Genomic DNA, 14,545 nt, shown 5'->3' with positions numbered 1-14,545 from the left:
ATATTTTCAATCTATAGCAGAGTCGAGATAAGGGGGCGCTCTAGTAATTTTAAGGTTTCCTTCCAATTGCCTTATTAGTCTATACTACATAATCCCTATAGACGGCTTACTTAAGTATCCTCGTTGCCCTTAGCTTACTTTTAGTTATAAGATTGGTCCTTAACACGCTTCTTAGTGATTAGCGTTAAAGTAGGTAACCGAGCGCTTAAGTTATTGGTGGGCGAATTATTTATATCCGGTTTAATATCCATTGTAATATCTTAGTAAAGTAAAGGCTGGTAATTTAAGTGAACTAGGAGCTTGGGGCAGTTTAAATACCTAATTTTACGTAAGGACGCATAAACTTAGCAGATATATATTTGACCCAACTCAATATTCCATTAGGAGCCTAAAAAGGCCAAGTTTTCTAACAAATTTTTTATAACTACATTATCCTTAGGTAGTGGCTTGCGGCATATATATGCTGTAAGACTCTATATTACGCCTAAAGCCTATAGATATAGGCTTTCCACTAAGCTCTAGATTAGATAGTATGATTATAAGCGGGGTTATAGGGTAATGTTAGCTATATTAGATTGGTGGCTTATATAGTAGGGTAAGCTGGTTATCTAATGCAACCCACGGGATAAGGGTAGATAAAAAATTATGTTAAGCTAATACTATATAGTGCATTGCATCAATCGCACCACGTATTTACGCTGTACTAGACGCTGCGCGTGAAGAGGACTAGTAATTAGGCGGATTACTAGATAATATAAAGGTGGCATACCGTCAATAACGCTTCTCTTGGAGTAAATCCTAAAGCTAGGAATTATTAATAAGCTATATATATATTTACGGAGATTACTAGGCGCTAGAAGGTTATTTCTAGTAAGGATTAAGCCTTAGCTGGCTTATTTAGGGAGGTTGCCGCAACTATAGAAATATTTTCAGCTAGCGTTAAGAGTAAATTATATATATCCTCTTTTGCCCCCTACCTACCGTTGCCGTAATATACGCCCTTAACCGACCTAGTACAGCCTATACTCCTAGAGCTAAGTAAAATCTTACTATTTGCCTTAGCTAAGTAAACAGTATAATAGTAGCCATTAACGAGTTCGTTGGCATAAGTTATGTAAACTAGGCTAACTACGTAAAATTAAGCCTTGGCTATTGCTGTAAAATATTAGCGGTGTATAGCTATAGTAAATATTAGGAAACATATATTTAATCTCTATAAATTTAACGTAGCTATACTAATAGAAGTAAGACAATTATAGTTTCCTACAAAGATTAACCTTCGAAAAATATTAATTGGAAAAGAAACCTATAAATTATTAAGATTAGCGCGTAGTCACTAGTGCTGTTGCTGGTATTTCGAGGTATAGGTTATAGCGCGAAGGCTTTAGGTAGATAACGGAGTTCTTAGTGGACCTTTTATATTATAATAGTTACCTAAAACGCTGTCTCTGGTACATAGTAGATGGCTTAGGGCGCACTTATTTACGGCGTGCTTGGGGGCCAACCTATATATATACGTCCTGTAATAACAAAGACTAGTAAACGCCTACATCTAAGGTATTAAGTCTAGGTTAAGGACAAGAATAGGTAATTAACTTCGTTTATAGATGTTATATTCTAGGGAAGACTAAGATTAATTCTTAGTAAGTACTAGGACAGAATAGTAAAATAACTTGCTAATCTAAATACTTAGTCCTTAAGATTTGAGGCCAGCCACTATTTAGAGCTTTAGGTCTCCTAAGTATATAAAACGGTATAAATAAGCACACAAAGCCGCAACCGCCGCCGCAGCTTTAGGCCTATAGAAGTACCTAGCTGTCAAGATTCTAAAACCTACCCCTATACCAGTCGAAGCCGCATTAAGATGCACTTTTATAAAATCTTGGTTAAGCTTTATTATACGCTTCCCTAAATTATCTAGAGTTAATTCTCCATCCTATATATGCAGAATACAATTAGACTAACTTTTATACCGGACCGGGCGTCTATTATGCTTAAATTGTGCTAAGATCTCAGTACTATAGTTACTGGTCCCGCGGAGATAGTCTGAATATTAAGTTATATAATTTCTGCGCTTAGAGTATGGCGTAAAATAAACACCAATTGTCTTAATAACCTATAACTTCGTTAATTTTGCTTAGTAATTATACAGATAATAGCCTCACTTTAACTTCTCCTAGCTCTAGCTCTGAAAACTCTTTAAATTTATATAAAGAAGCCTTATCTGCCTTAGAAACGTTCTCTCCGTCTTTAGGGACTTAACGGCACATAAACGCCATATTGGTTATTTGCTTTATAATATATACTAGCAAAGATAGAATATATACGTTTAGGCGTACCTTAAGTATAGCTACTAAATAAAGAAGTTAGTAGCTGCTGTTGCTAGTATTTTAAGGTATTAGTTATAGCGCAAAGGCTAAAGGATACGGGGTTCTTAGCGGACCTTTTATATTATAATAGTTACCTAAGACGTAGCCTCTAGTGCATAGTAGATGGCTTAGGGCGCGTTTAATTGCGGCGTGCTTAGGGGCTAATCTATGTCCTATAATTATAAAGACTAGTAAATGCCTGTATCTAAGGGACCAAGTCTAGGTTAAGGGTAAGAAGATAAGATTAATTTGTATTTAGAGGCTATAGGCTAATAATATAATAGTTTCTGGAGGTAAGAGCGAATATAGACGCGAATCTAATACTGGTAACCTCTTACGGTATATTAGTGGAGAGGGTTTTAGGTGGCATATTTGGTCTAGCTAGGAAAGTTATAGTATATTTATAGCTTTATGCGTAACGAAGACTGGGCTATTAGTTAGGAGTAAAAGGGCGACCGCATTATTAAAAGCGGAAAGAGGGTACTACAGGCGTGTGCTTTAAAGGATTAACGGGAGTATTAATTTAAATTGGGGTATAATAGAAGTAAGTATCGCGATTAACGTGTTAGCGGTGAGGGTTTTGTTAAGAAAAAAATGCCATGAGTATGCCTGTAGGAAAATGTGGGCTAAATAGTAGCTTAATGGTTTTAAGGTTGGGAAAATAAGTTACGTGGTAAGCTATACCCTACTAAAAATACTGCCTAAAACGCCCCTCTAAATAACTGCCCGAAACGCCTTTATTAGCGGTAATGACTTTTTTGTCCATATCTTGGGTCTAGTCCTAGCTCTATAAAAGAGGTATATTTATAAGGTTTTATTACCCATCCACCGAGGCTACTACTAAGAAACCGCTCTGTCTAGGCATATTTACCCTAGTATAGATCTAAAGCATCTATTATAATTCTACGCAATTCATATCGGACCGCTTAATCCCTAATAAGGAAACACCTAGACAGCGTAGTAATTAGTAAAGAGGTGGAAGGCATAATAAGAAGTCTAAAAAAATGGCTTTTAAGTAATAGAGAATACAAACCGGCTCCTAAGTTAAGATACTTTAACTAGTATATTAGCACCAGGTTAGAACAAAAGATTAGCGGCTTGTGTAACAAAGTAGGGAGTTAGATTATAGATATAAGTATTCTTTAGCAAAAACATCTAGTATTTAGTGCTAATAATACACTAGGCACTAAAATTTGGCGCTATAGTAAGGCTAAGAGATTCTATTTAGGGAGGATAGTTAACTGGCAAGAATAAGCAGTTACTTATCTCTGCTAGGGTTTTGTAGGGGTCCTCCCTTTCGCAAGTTTTAGATAGGAAGACGAGCGTACCTTTTCCTCCTAGGATAGCAGTATACTGTGCACCTAATTACCAGGCGTTTGTTAGCGGCGGTATTGAATTCATAGTTATACAATGGCCTATAGGTTAGAGTGGCCTAAAAAAATAATAAAAATAAGTTATTAGCTTATGCTAAATTGCTAATTAAGTGTGTTAAGATTATTCTGTGTCGAGATCGATTATATTAAAGTTACCTCCCTAGCAAAATACCCTACTTAGGAGAAGTCAAGTAAATTAAAGTTATCCACTGGTGGGGGGCCGAGCAAATCAAAATTATTAGGTGGTGGGAAACTAAGTAAATTAAAATTATTAGGGGGTGGGAGACTAAGGAAATCGAAATTATTTGCATTACTTAAATATAATAAACCCCAACATCCTAGAGAGGTAGGAAAGGTAATTAAGTCTATACTAGGTTGTTAGAACCATAAACGCTTAAAGTATAGTATACTTGCTATATAATATATTTTCTACTATTTGCCTAGCACATCCCCCATTATCGGGAGGTGCTAACGGTGCTTTATTTGTGCATTCGTGGCTCTTAGCCTATTTAAATATATCTTTCTAGCTGTTAGGATTACTTCTAGTAGTATTTCTATTTAGCGGTGCCTTCTATTATACGGAGTTTATTAAGACACCTAAGTTGCTATGGGTTATTCCTATTTAGGTTTGTAGTGGTGGTTATATCACATCTCTCTGGTTCTAGCTAAATAGTCTATTTAGCCTGGGTGCCTCTACCTAATTAAATGGATCTTCTTTAAAGTTAGGTATAGGTTATAAAAGGCATTTGCAATAGCACCTACTATACGGTATATCTCTTCCCTTATCTACTAAGTATAATATATTAAACGATTAAGCTCTATTATCTCTGTGGTCTAATAATAGATTATATAAACTGTTTTTGGAATTCCCTAATAAGAGGTTAGAATTTTCTTAGGCACTTAGTTTTATCTTCCCTTACCTATATTATTTCTAGTAGTATATCCATATACCTTCTATACGTGCGATATTAGAGCGGCTTATTAGAACGCGCTAATGGGATTTGCTACGTTAGGAACTTATAAATATTAGTCCTAGCTTATATTGCCGGCACTCCGCCCTACTAGAAGCGAGTTCCCCTTATCTCCTTAGACTTAGCTATTATTATAATATATTAGGACAAACCGTCTTACTTTATAGAGTTAAACTAGCTTTATATCCGCCGCTCTTAGGTAAACTTCGTTAGTATCTAGATTACTTACCGTCCGGCTACTAGACGGTTTCCGACCCTCTTTTTAGAGCCTCTAAAATCCAGCTAATCGCTCTCTACGTAATAGTGATAGTAGAATCTGGCTAAGTTAGTATCTATACTAATTTATAGGGATCTTAGCTATACTAATGCCTTCTTTAATTAAGCTTTGGGTAAGTATATAATAGTCTTTTAATATATCGTAAATTCCCGCGACTCTAAGGGCTTAAATTAATTTATTGTAGTTGGAACCCTTCTTTAAGAAATCTTTTTCCTATTTAGAAGTATATAGTTACCATATAAATAATTACTATTTTATTGCTAGATCTTACACTATGTTTCCTATCTTTAAAGGAAGGAAGAATAAGGTACTAGGCCCTCCTAAAGCATCTCTAATTAAGCGGTACTTACCGCTACTAATAAAAAAGGCTTCTATCTGTTAAGTAAGCTTCTTAAGCAAGATCTTAGTGGTTAAGCCGATTCTGTAAAAGTCTTAAGCTATTAATCCTGCCGTATAACCATTTTGGGAGAGCTTCAATAGAACTACTTAAGCAAATCTGCGAAGGATCTTATAATATATCTTATTCTTTTCAAGGACTAAGCAAATAAAAAGTATATGATTAAGCGGAAGTTTAAGAAAATCCTTCTGCTCGTCTATGCAGGTTTCCTGAATTTAAGGATTCTAGAAAACAACTGCTCCGCCCTAAACTTTAGTAAGAAAGGTCGTAACTTTATAGCTAGGCTTAGACTTACATATCCGTAAAAGATTTAAACGCAAAATACTAGCTCCTTTGGCGTCAACCTTAAAAGTTATTTCTTTGGCGAAAATTTTGGATTTTAACTTAGCCTAGTAAACTAACTTAAGAACCTCATTAATACTTTAGATTAACTATAAAAGAGTTAAGTAGAGAGGTGATATCTACGGAATTGGTTAACTTACGCTCGGCTCTATAAGCTTTACTAGTTCTTTTTCTGCTAGAGCAGCTCTAAGTTTCGTGGCGATATTAGTTATTTTATAGGTATAAGGATGTCCAATAATAAGTAGTAGGCAGAACCTCTTACTTTAGGTGAAATAATAGGCTAGTATAAAGCAACCCGTATATCCTTGCCTCGGTACCCTATAACTAGCACCCAAATATCACCCTGAATTTAAATCACTTATACTTAAAATATGGCAGATAGGAGATCTCTAGGATAAATCAATATAAGCCTTAATTATAACTCCACTACCCTAAAAGCCTTAAATCCCTACTAAGGACTAATTAGATTCTTTCCTATCTTATTAAAGAATTTAAATCCAAGTATATTAGGTATATGCTTCAAAACTGCTTTCCTTAAAGGGTAGGGATTAAGCGGCTAGCTTGAGGTCGGGTCCCGGCTCCGTTTTTACCATTCCGATACCTTTAGGAATGCTCCCTTTAGAAAAGTTAATGGTTCTGGAGGGTATAGTAAGATCTTAATAAACCTTTAAAGGTAAGATAGGGAGATATATATAGAACTTATTACGCCTTATACTAGGTTAAGAATGCAAGTTCGCCCCAATCTGCCCGTTTAATTTAGGTCATTTAGCCCTACCTTATAATCTCCACCACTTTTTACCCCGGTTGCCTTATTGCACTAGTCTCCTATAATGTATACTCTTTCCATTCCATTGGCGCTTATAATCCCCTTATTTTTATACTGCAACTTTCTTATATATTGGGCTGCATATTATACTTAATTCGCTATTAACCCTATACGTCGGGTATCTCTTCTTGCCCTCCTTCCATATATTAGTTCTGTCTCCTTAGTACTAGCAGCCTTTATTTTCACTATATTGAATTTATAGTAAAGGTAAGTATAAATATCGTTAGGTCTTTTGCCTTTTTTTCCTCTACTATTTTATTAGTTCCCTATTAAACTCCTCTCTTAAATCATTTATATTTACCTAAGAATCTCTACAGAAAACCCCAACCCTCGCACTATAAATATAACGGTAAATGAAACTTACTAACTATAAAACTAGGTTTTTCTTAAAGTAATATTAACTGACATTTCGTTTAGGTTCCTAGAAGGCAATGCTTAGCTTATCTTAAAAATAATAATAAAGTTTAGGTAATCCCTAGAAAAAACTGTCCTTAATATAGTACCCCAGTAAACTAGTTAGAGTATTTAGTAAGAACCCTTTTTTAGTAATTTCTATACAAATTAGCTAATAGACGGAGTAATTTAAATATAGGAGAGGGGATGCTACGGGTGGGCAGGTACTAGAAGGTAAGGTTTACTATAAGCGTTAGGTTACTAGATTTCCGAAAATACATATAGTAGTAGGGGTGATATTATATATATTCCTAATATATATGCGAAAGGCATATATATTTTACGTCTTTCCAGCTTTATTAGCTAGACGTTTTAATCTATATAAGAGTAAAATTATATCATTAACTAAAATAATGGCCATTAGGAGTACTATAAGATATAAAAGCGTTTTCCTAGCGGCTTAACCCCCCTTTAATACAGTCTGTACGTATATTTAAGCCTAAAAGTTATCCCGCCTATTACCCCTAAGACGCTACCTTTCCTCCAAATCCTACTACTATAACTTATACTCCTCTAAAGATCTATAATAGAAAACTAAATAGCTAATTAAAGCGAGGACGTGCAGCCAGCTCGCTGGCTAATTAGACGTAGCTTACCTACTACTATAAAGCCTAGAAGCCCCTATTAATTTGCTTTTCAACAATACGCTAAAGGCGCGAGCTACAACAATATATTCCGCAAGAATTAAAGGCTAGAACGCCTTAATATATAGAGCTAGTTCCGCCTCATTATACTAGGATATACAATTGCCTTTATCTGGTTACCTTGACGCTCCTTCTATAGCTTTTATTCATCACTGCCTAACTTTACTATTTTTACTGCTCCTCTTAAATCATTCCCTAGTCTGCCCTGTTTCTGCTAGCTATTTGCGGCCGCTTTACCCTTTAATATAGTTTCTACTTAGTTAACCATTGGCTCGCTTATTAAAGCCATTATTTACTAGCTCTTGCCGGCCATCGGTTTCTTAAAGCGTTTTATTTAGCTACCTCTTATATAGGTCGCTAGCACATATAGTTGGGATTGAAATTCTAGGTATAGTGTATTAATTACTAATCCTTGTCTAAGAGCGAGTGCTTTACTATCTATTAATGTGGACCTAGAAAGTAATCCTAGATTAGCTACTAAGCTTAAAACTCCTCCACGCCCTGACACTTATTAACTCGAATATCTATAAGGCTAGCAAAACATACCTTTAGAGCCTAACACCGGCCGATTGTTTAATTAAATCCCCGGCCTTATAGACTAGTAAAAGGCATATCTAAAAATAGGGGTTTCAGGCCTATAATACCGGCGGCCTATATAACTAGAAGATCTTATATGGTATAAAATTCTTTGCATTTACCTAGATGAGTGGTATGCGGGTATACTCGCCTTAAACTTAATTAGGTTCTTTAATAGGTCTAAAAAAGAGTTTCTTAGTCTTCTTTAGATAAGAACTAAAGAGTGTAAAATATGGGATATTATCTATTCACCTATATTCCTTAAATTTATAAATAATCGCCCTAACGCAATTATATTCCAGGTACGTTTAATACCTCCTATATAGCATTTATTCTAATTAAATTACAGACTTTAATGCAAGATATTCTTAATAACTTACAAGACTGTATAGAAAAGGAAGGGGAGGGGAAAGCTATTTTTTAGAGGCCGTGTTGACCTGGTATAGAGCCCTAGTAGTAGTTATCTATATCTAGCTTAGAGAGTATTAAGATTTCGGTATATAATTAAATTTAAATCCTCCGCGTCCTTAATTAAGCCCACTTGCACTATAATATAAATTTACGTCTATGCGCCTAAAATCCTTAAAGTTGCGGCGCTTGTATAGTAAAAGAAAGTTATACCAGTGGCGTTATCGCCTTTATTAGCTGCGCGGTGCTCCATTAAAGGATATGTTCCGCTAGTATCTCTACACCTCTCCTTACCTGCCACTCCCTCCCTCCCTCTAAAAATTTAACTATAGATAGCTAGTAGCGTTAGACTTACATATATACGTTCCTAGAGGTTAAGTATTAGGTAACACTAAGCGGACACAAAATGTATAACGATAAATCAGCATAATGCGTGCGGCGATAATTCTCAGCTATACCTACCGTACGGAATCCTTTACCAGATACTATCTAAAGGAAGGGTAGAATGGTAATACTAAAGAACCTAATTCCGTTAGTCGGTGTAGTGGCTATAGCTGTTATATCTACAACGGTCCAAATAGCTCTTATCTAATTAATATTGTAACTTCTCCATATATCTTTTAAGGGCGTTCCTCCTTCTGCTGCCAATTCGCTTTTCTTCGCCCCCCCCTATAATAGCTACTTGCTAAATTCGACCGCTTACGTATATAGATATATTTCAAGTAACATATGTTATTATTTTAGCTTTTAAAACCTCCCAATCTTTTAAGATTTAGAGACTATATTTTAAAGCGTTCCTAATAAATATATACGACTTTTACACAGTTAATTTTATTAATACGTTTCTTAGTCCTACCTTAAGGGTTTATAGTATGGAAAGCCTATATAATGAAAACGAAGCCAAGGTAGTTAAGTCGCTATAGGCTAGGCAAGATTCGACGGTATTAATTAGCGAAACTGTGATTTCTAGCGTCCTTATTATAAGTGGCCTAGAACCCTAGCTACTGCTAGAGGGGGACATTTATACGGTACCACTATTAATCTAGTATAAGTTTGCAAGCTAATAAAACGAAGGTATTCTTAACGGCCTCCTAGAGGGTATTAGAAATCTGCGTCGAGATAAAAACCTAAATAATATTAAGTTTTATAAGGAACAAACTCGCGCTAAAGGGGATCAGTATAGTTCTTAGGTTGTAGGCTTAGGGGCGTAGCTAATTTTGCGCTAGGTACTCCTAAGATTATAAGATAAAAATCTCTACTCTTACTATACATAAGTCTTATTAGAAGTCTAGTCTAGGCACAATACTTATTAAAATGGTAGTAGAAAAGCAGGACGAAGAGAGAAAGAAGATATAAGTATTAGCTATACTAGTAAGCCAACCTATTCTGGGACACTTTGGGTTTAATATTAAGACTAAGTTAATAGAAGGTCCGGTGGAGTATTTATACAGTTTTGGTACTTATAAACCACGGCGCCGTACTATAAGCGTATAGCTAGGAGACGAAGATTAATACGGGGCATAATAATGTAGAAAACTTATAAGTTACCAGCTAAAACAAAAGATTTATACTTTTCTCTTTTTTTATTTGGTATTACCTAAAATTATAAACGGTATTAAATACTTAATTTAGTAATAGAATAGAGAAGGTAACTAACCCCTACACGCCCTAAGTGCCTTTTTTAGTTATTCGTCGCCTAAGGCTTAGGCGATAACTTGTTGGGAAGCCGCTTGGTTAAGTTATTTAGCGGTAATAATATAGCATTTATATAGCCTGCCTTATTTCTAAGGAATAATATCATTATAAGCTAGCCTGCTCCCACTTTCATCTTTATTCTTTTCCATTTTCTTGGATATTTGAGATTATAGCTCCCGTTAGCGGATTCACTTACCCTGTCCTCGCCCTTATCGTAACTGCTTGGTTTTTATAGTATCTAAACCCTTTTATTATTGAAATAGCGTTCTGTGGTACCTTTCTCTGCTTACTTATTATTTTCTTTTAGGTAATATACCTCTCTGAAATGTTAGTCGCAGATTCTAAGGTTTGGCGCATCTGGCTTTATTACGCTAGTATTGCTCTTAGTTGGTATTTACAATTGTAGCTTTAATAGAATCGCCCTAAATACGTATTTTCTATTTAGCTATTAGGTATCTGGTATATAGGCATGATTAGGATAGTAGTGTAAACTACCAAGACGGAAATTAGGGCCGTAAGGTTAACTTTGATGTATAAAGCCCCCCCCCCTATTTTAGCTATTAGTTTATTAATATATAATATAGTTATACAGGCCTTATATTAGCCGTTTTTATAATTATACATTATTAAGAGTTCTATTTTTAGCATTGGAAAATAGTATAAAGGTAATCCTTTACTCTATAAGCAAATTATTTTTCTAGCTTATACGGAGTGTTAGGGAGGTTTTACAATCTATGAAATAAATTGTCCTTCTAATAACTGGGGAAAATATAACTGTTATTGTTGACTTAGCTATTACACCTAGGAGCCCCGGCTCCTCTCGCTTCTATAATATAGCAAAAAAAACCAGATTAGCTGTAGTAAGCAACTTCTAGCGCTTTAACTCCTCGCAGCAGCCCTAGGGCTATTAGTGTAAGAAAGATCTAATATATTAGCCAGGGGCTGCTTAAATTATAACCTTGTATAGTTTTTCTGTATATTCCATAACGTAGTAGAAGTATTAGGTGGGCTATATCTAGCGCGGCTGCCAGAACCGGCGGTGTTTAGCTAAATAGTTAGTGCGACCCTAGGGAAGGCGGGAGGACTAGTCTTATAAAACCAAACTAGTAGGGGTAATACTAGTGGCGTTAGCTAAGACACTTAAATAACTTAAAATTCTCTATTCGCGAAACCCCGCTTTACCACAACATATTAGGACCTATTAATTTCACTAATACCTATTTCTAAACGCCACCACGTATAATAGACATTAGGGCTAATGCTACTATAAAGCAGGTACGGGATATAGTTTAGTATAACTTAGAGTAGTAATAGCGTTTCCTGGCAAGTATATAGGCCTAAGCTAAGGCGCCTTTTTTTAATAAGAATTAGCAGAAATTTATAAATAAGGAAGCTAGAAATATTATTATCTTAGGGCGTGGCTGGAATGATGTGAATTTACCTAAAAGGAAAGAAATTTTAGAACACATAAACGAAAAGCTAAGAAAAGATTAGTTAAATAAAGTAAACTAAAAGGTTATAAGCTGGCGTATACCAAAAGCTATTAGAAGTGCTACTAGTTAGTTTAATATAAACATAATAACTAGTACGTTTTCGCTAAGTTATGTTTTAGTTCTAGAGAATAAGGAATCCTAAGGGGAATTAACTAATAAACCTATTTAGAAGCTCCCGTGGGATCCTATATAAAATAATATATAAAAATAAGTGGCGGGTGGTGCGTATAGGGGTATAGCTATATAGATTATTAAAGATAGGCGCTTAAATTAAAGCCTAATGCAGGTAGTGCCTGTCTCGCCTTATGAAATTAGTAGCGTATTGTATCCTAATTAATGCAGCTATACCTTACGCAAATTTGTGCCCTATAATGCTACTGCCTATATAAGCAGTACCTAAAAATGTAGGGCATTTGCTCTTTTAGTCACTAAGTCCCTACTATAAAATTAAGAGTAAAATGTCCTATATAGGCCGACCGTCTTAGCGCAATTCTCTAAGCTTTGAGAACTACAGGAGTAGGCCCTATTATTACTTCTATTTGGCCTTATTATATTTAAACGCTAAGCTGTTCCCTTAGAATATAATAAGGTATTTAGATATAAGTGCGGCCAATAATAAACCTTATATACGAACTTCTGTAGTATTTTTAAGTTATTACTATATTTCGATTTAGCTATAGGCATATACGCTACACGCTTTAGCTTACGGAGGATTTAGGCAGCCCTATATATAGGAAGCCACTTAGTGCTAGCAGCTCTGCCGTGCTTCCCTTATATAAATATTTACTTAGTATATTCTATTTCTATTTCCTATAAATACTTTCCTTCTATAGCCGGTAATGAAAATCTATTAACAACTTCTATAGCAACTCTAAGCTATTAAGCTGCTGGCTCTATAAGTAACTAAAGGCGAATTATACGCACTAGAGACTTATTATTAGATAAGGCTAATAAGAACACTACTAACTCTTACGTTAATAATATAATAAGCGATATCCAGCCCTATCCTTATCCTCCCCCTCTAGTGGATATTAATAAGGAACTAATACCTACTAGGCTTAACTCTTCCTACAGTATTAGGGAGACGACAATTACTATTAACTCTAGTGTTGATAATATAACGACAAGCGTTCGGCCCTATCTTTTTTACCCTCTGGTGGGTATTAACGAGAGGCTAATACTTCCTAAGCTTAACTCTTATAGCGGTGTTAGAGCGACGGCAACTCCTTCTAGTGTTAGTACGCCGAGCTAGCTATTTCCCTTTTCTGTGAATCCTAATAAGGACCTGACTTACCCTAGTAATATTAATACCTTCTCTATATGCTCTAGAGTAGAGGATAGGCTTATTTAAGGCCACTTTAAGGAGGAACTAAGCGCACCCTTAACCCCTACATAATTATTATCTCTTAAATCCCCAACGGATAAGGATGATAAGACTGAGACATTACCTTGCCTCACTCTAGTGGCACCAGTTAAGGACTGCGTCCTTTAGCCAACCGTTTTCAGTTCAGCCGTAGGAGCACCAGTTAGGGATAACATTCTTTAGCCGATTGCTTTTAGTTCGGCTGGGGTATCTAGGTATTTAGAAGTTTATATAAGTAACTAGTTTATATTCTTATGGAAGAAAACTAACCGCTATAAGGATTTTGTTAACAAGTTTCTTATAACAGCAGACCTTCATCTTAATAATTGTTAAATGTTTGGGCTTAAAGCGGTATTGGGATATAGACGTCGCAGTATAAAGATTGTCCGCCAGTCATTGGACGATCCTGAACTCCTAAAGTACATTAGTATAATCCATGGCCCTACTAATGACTAGATACTAACGGGAATTTCTAAGGATAAAGATAGGCTAGTATTTACGCTTAATAGAGTAGTGGATGGATCTTATAATAATTTTCTAAAGCGCTAGCATTCTTCTATATTTGTAGTATAGACTAGAATAAATAAGGGCCAAGAGGAGATAAGGATAGTCTAGCATCTATCGCCAAATGTGGTTATTACGTATGCGTTAGATAAGGCCGAAAGAAATAGGTAGTTACTAGGATATAGTTTCGCGTTTATTGGTTATAAAGGGGGTAAGCGGTATAAAGAAATCCTTAAAGCTATCAAGAATTATATACTTATAAATGGGATATTTATACTAATCTAGCTATATAGTGCATATTTATTTTCCTATAGGAATACGCTATAAATAGAGCTTAAGCTAGAAATAGAACTTTAAGCAGAAAAGAATAGCACTACTATTACCGCCGATTCTTCTACCTGGTAGGCCGCTTTCTTTCCTTCTACATAATAGGCTGAGCCTTTAATTTTAAATAGTAATGCCCCTATAGTGATCCAAGACTTCTTTTTAGAAAGCTGTCTTTAATCTATTTCCGTGAAAGATTTTGTTTTTTTTTTAGATTAGTAAGTAGCGCGTCTTCCTCTTCTATAAATTTCACTCTGGACTTTAGCTTTTGGGGCTTTAATTCTAGGGGTTTTGGCTCTTAAGATTGCTTAACTAGGTTAAGGTATATCTACTATATATAACCCGTCTTCTTGGCGCTTATAACTAGCTCAGATTAATAATTCTTTTAAATTATTTAAGGCAGCTTCTGGTATTGCTTTATTAGAGTTAAAGCCAGAGGTGGGATTTAACAGCGGTTTCTAATTAAGGTGTATTCTTAGATGGCCTAGGCAAGGCACGGGGATTAAATAATCTCTTTAATAGCCGCGTTT

The sequence above is a fragment of the Cenococcum geophilum genome, assembly GCF_001692895.1.
Source record: "Cenococcum geophilum 1.58 unplaced genomic scaffold K441scaffold_39, whole genome shotgun sequence".
Taxonomy (NCBI): domain Eukaryota; kingdom Fungi; phylum Ascomycota; class Dothideomycetes; order Gloniales; family Gloniaceae; genus Cenococcum; species Cenococcum geophilum.
This window is presented reverse-complemented; position numbering follows the sequence as displayed.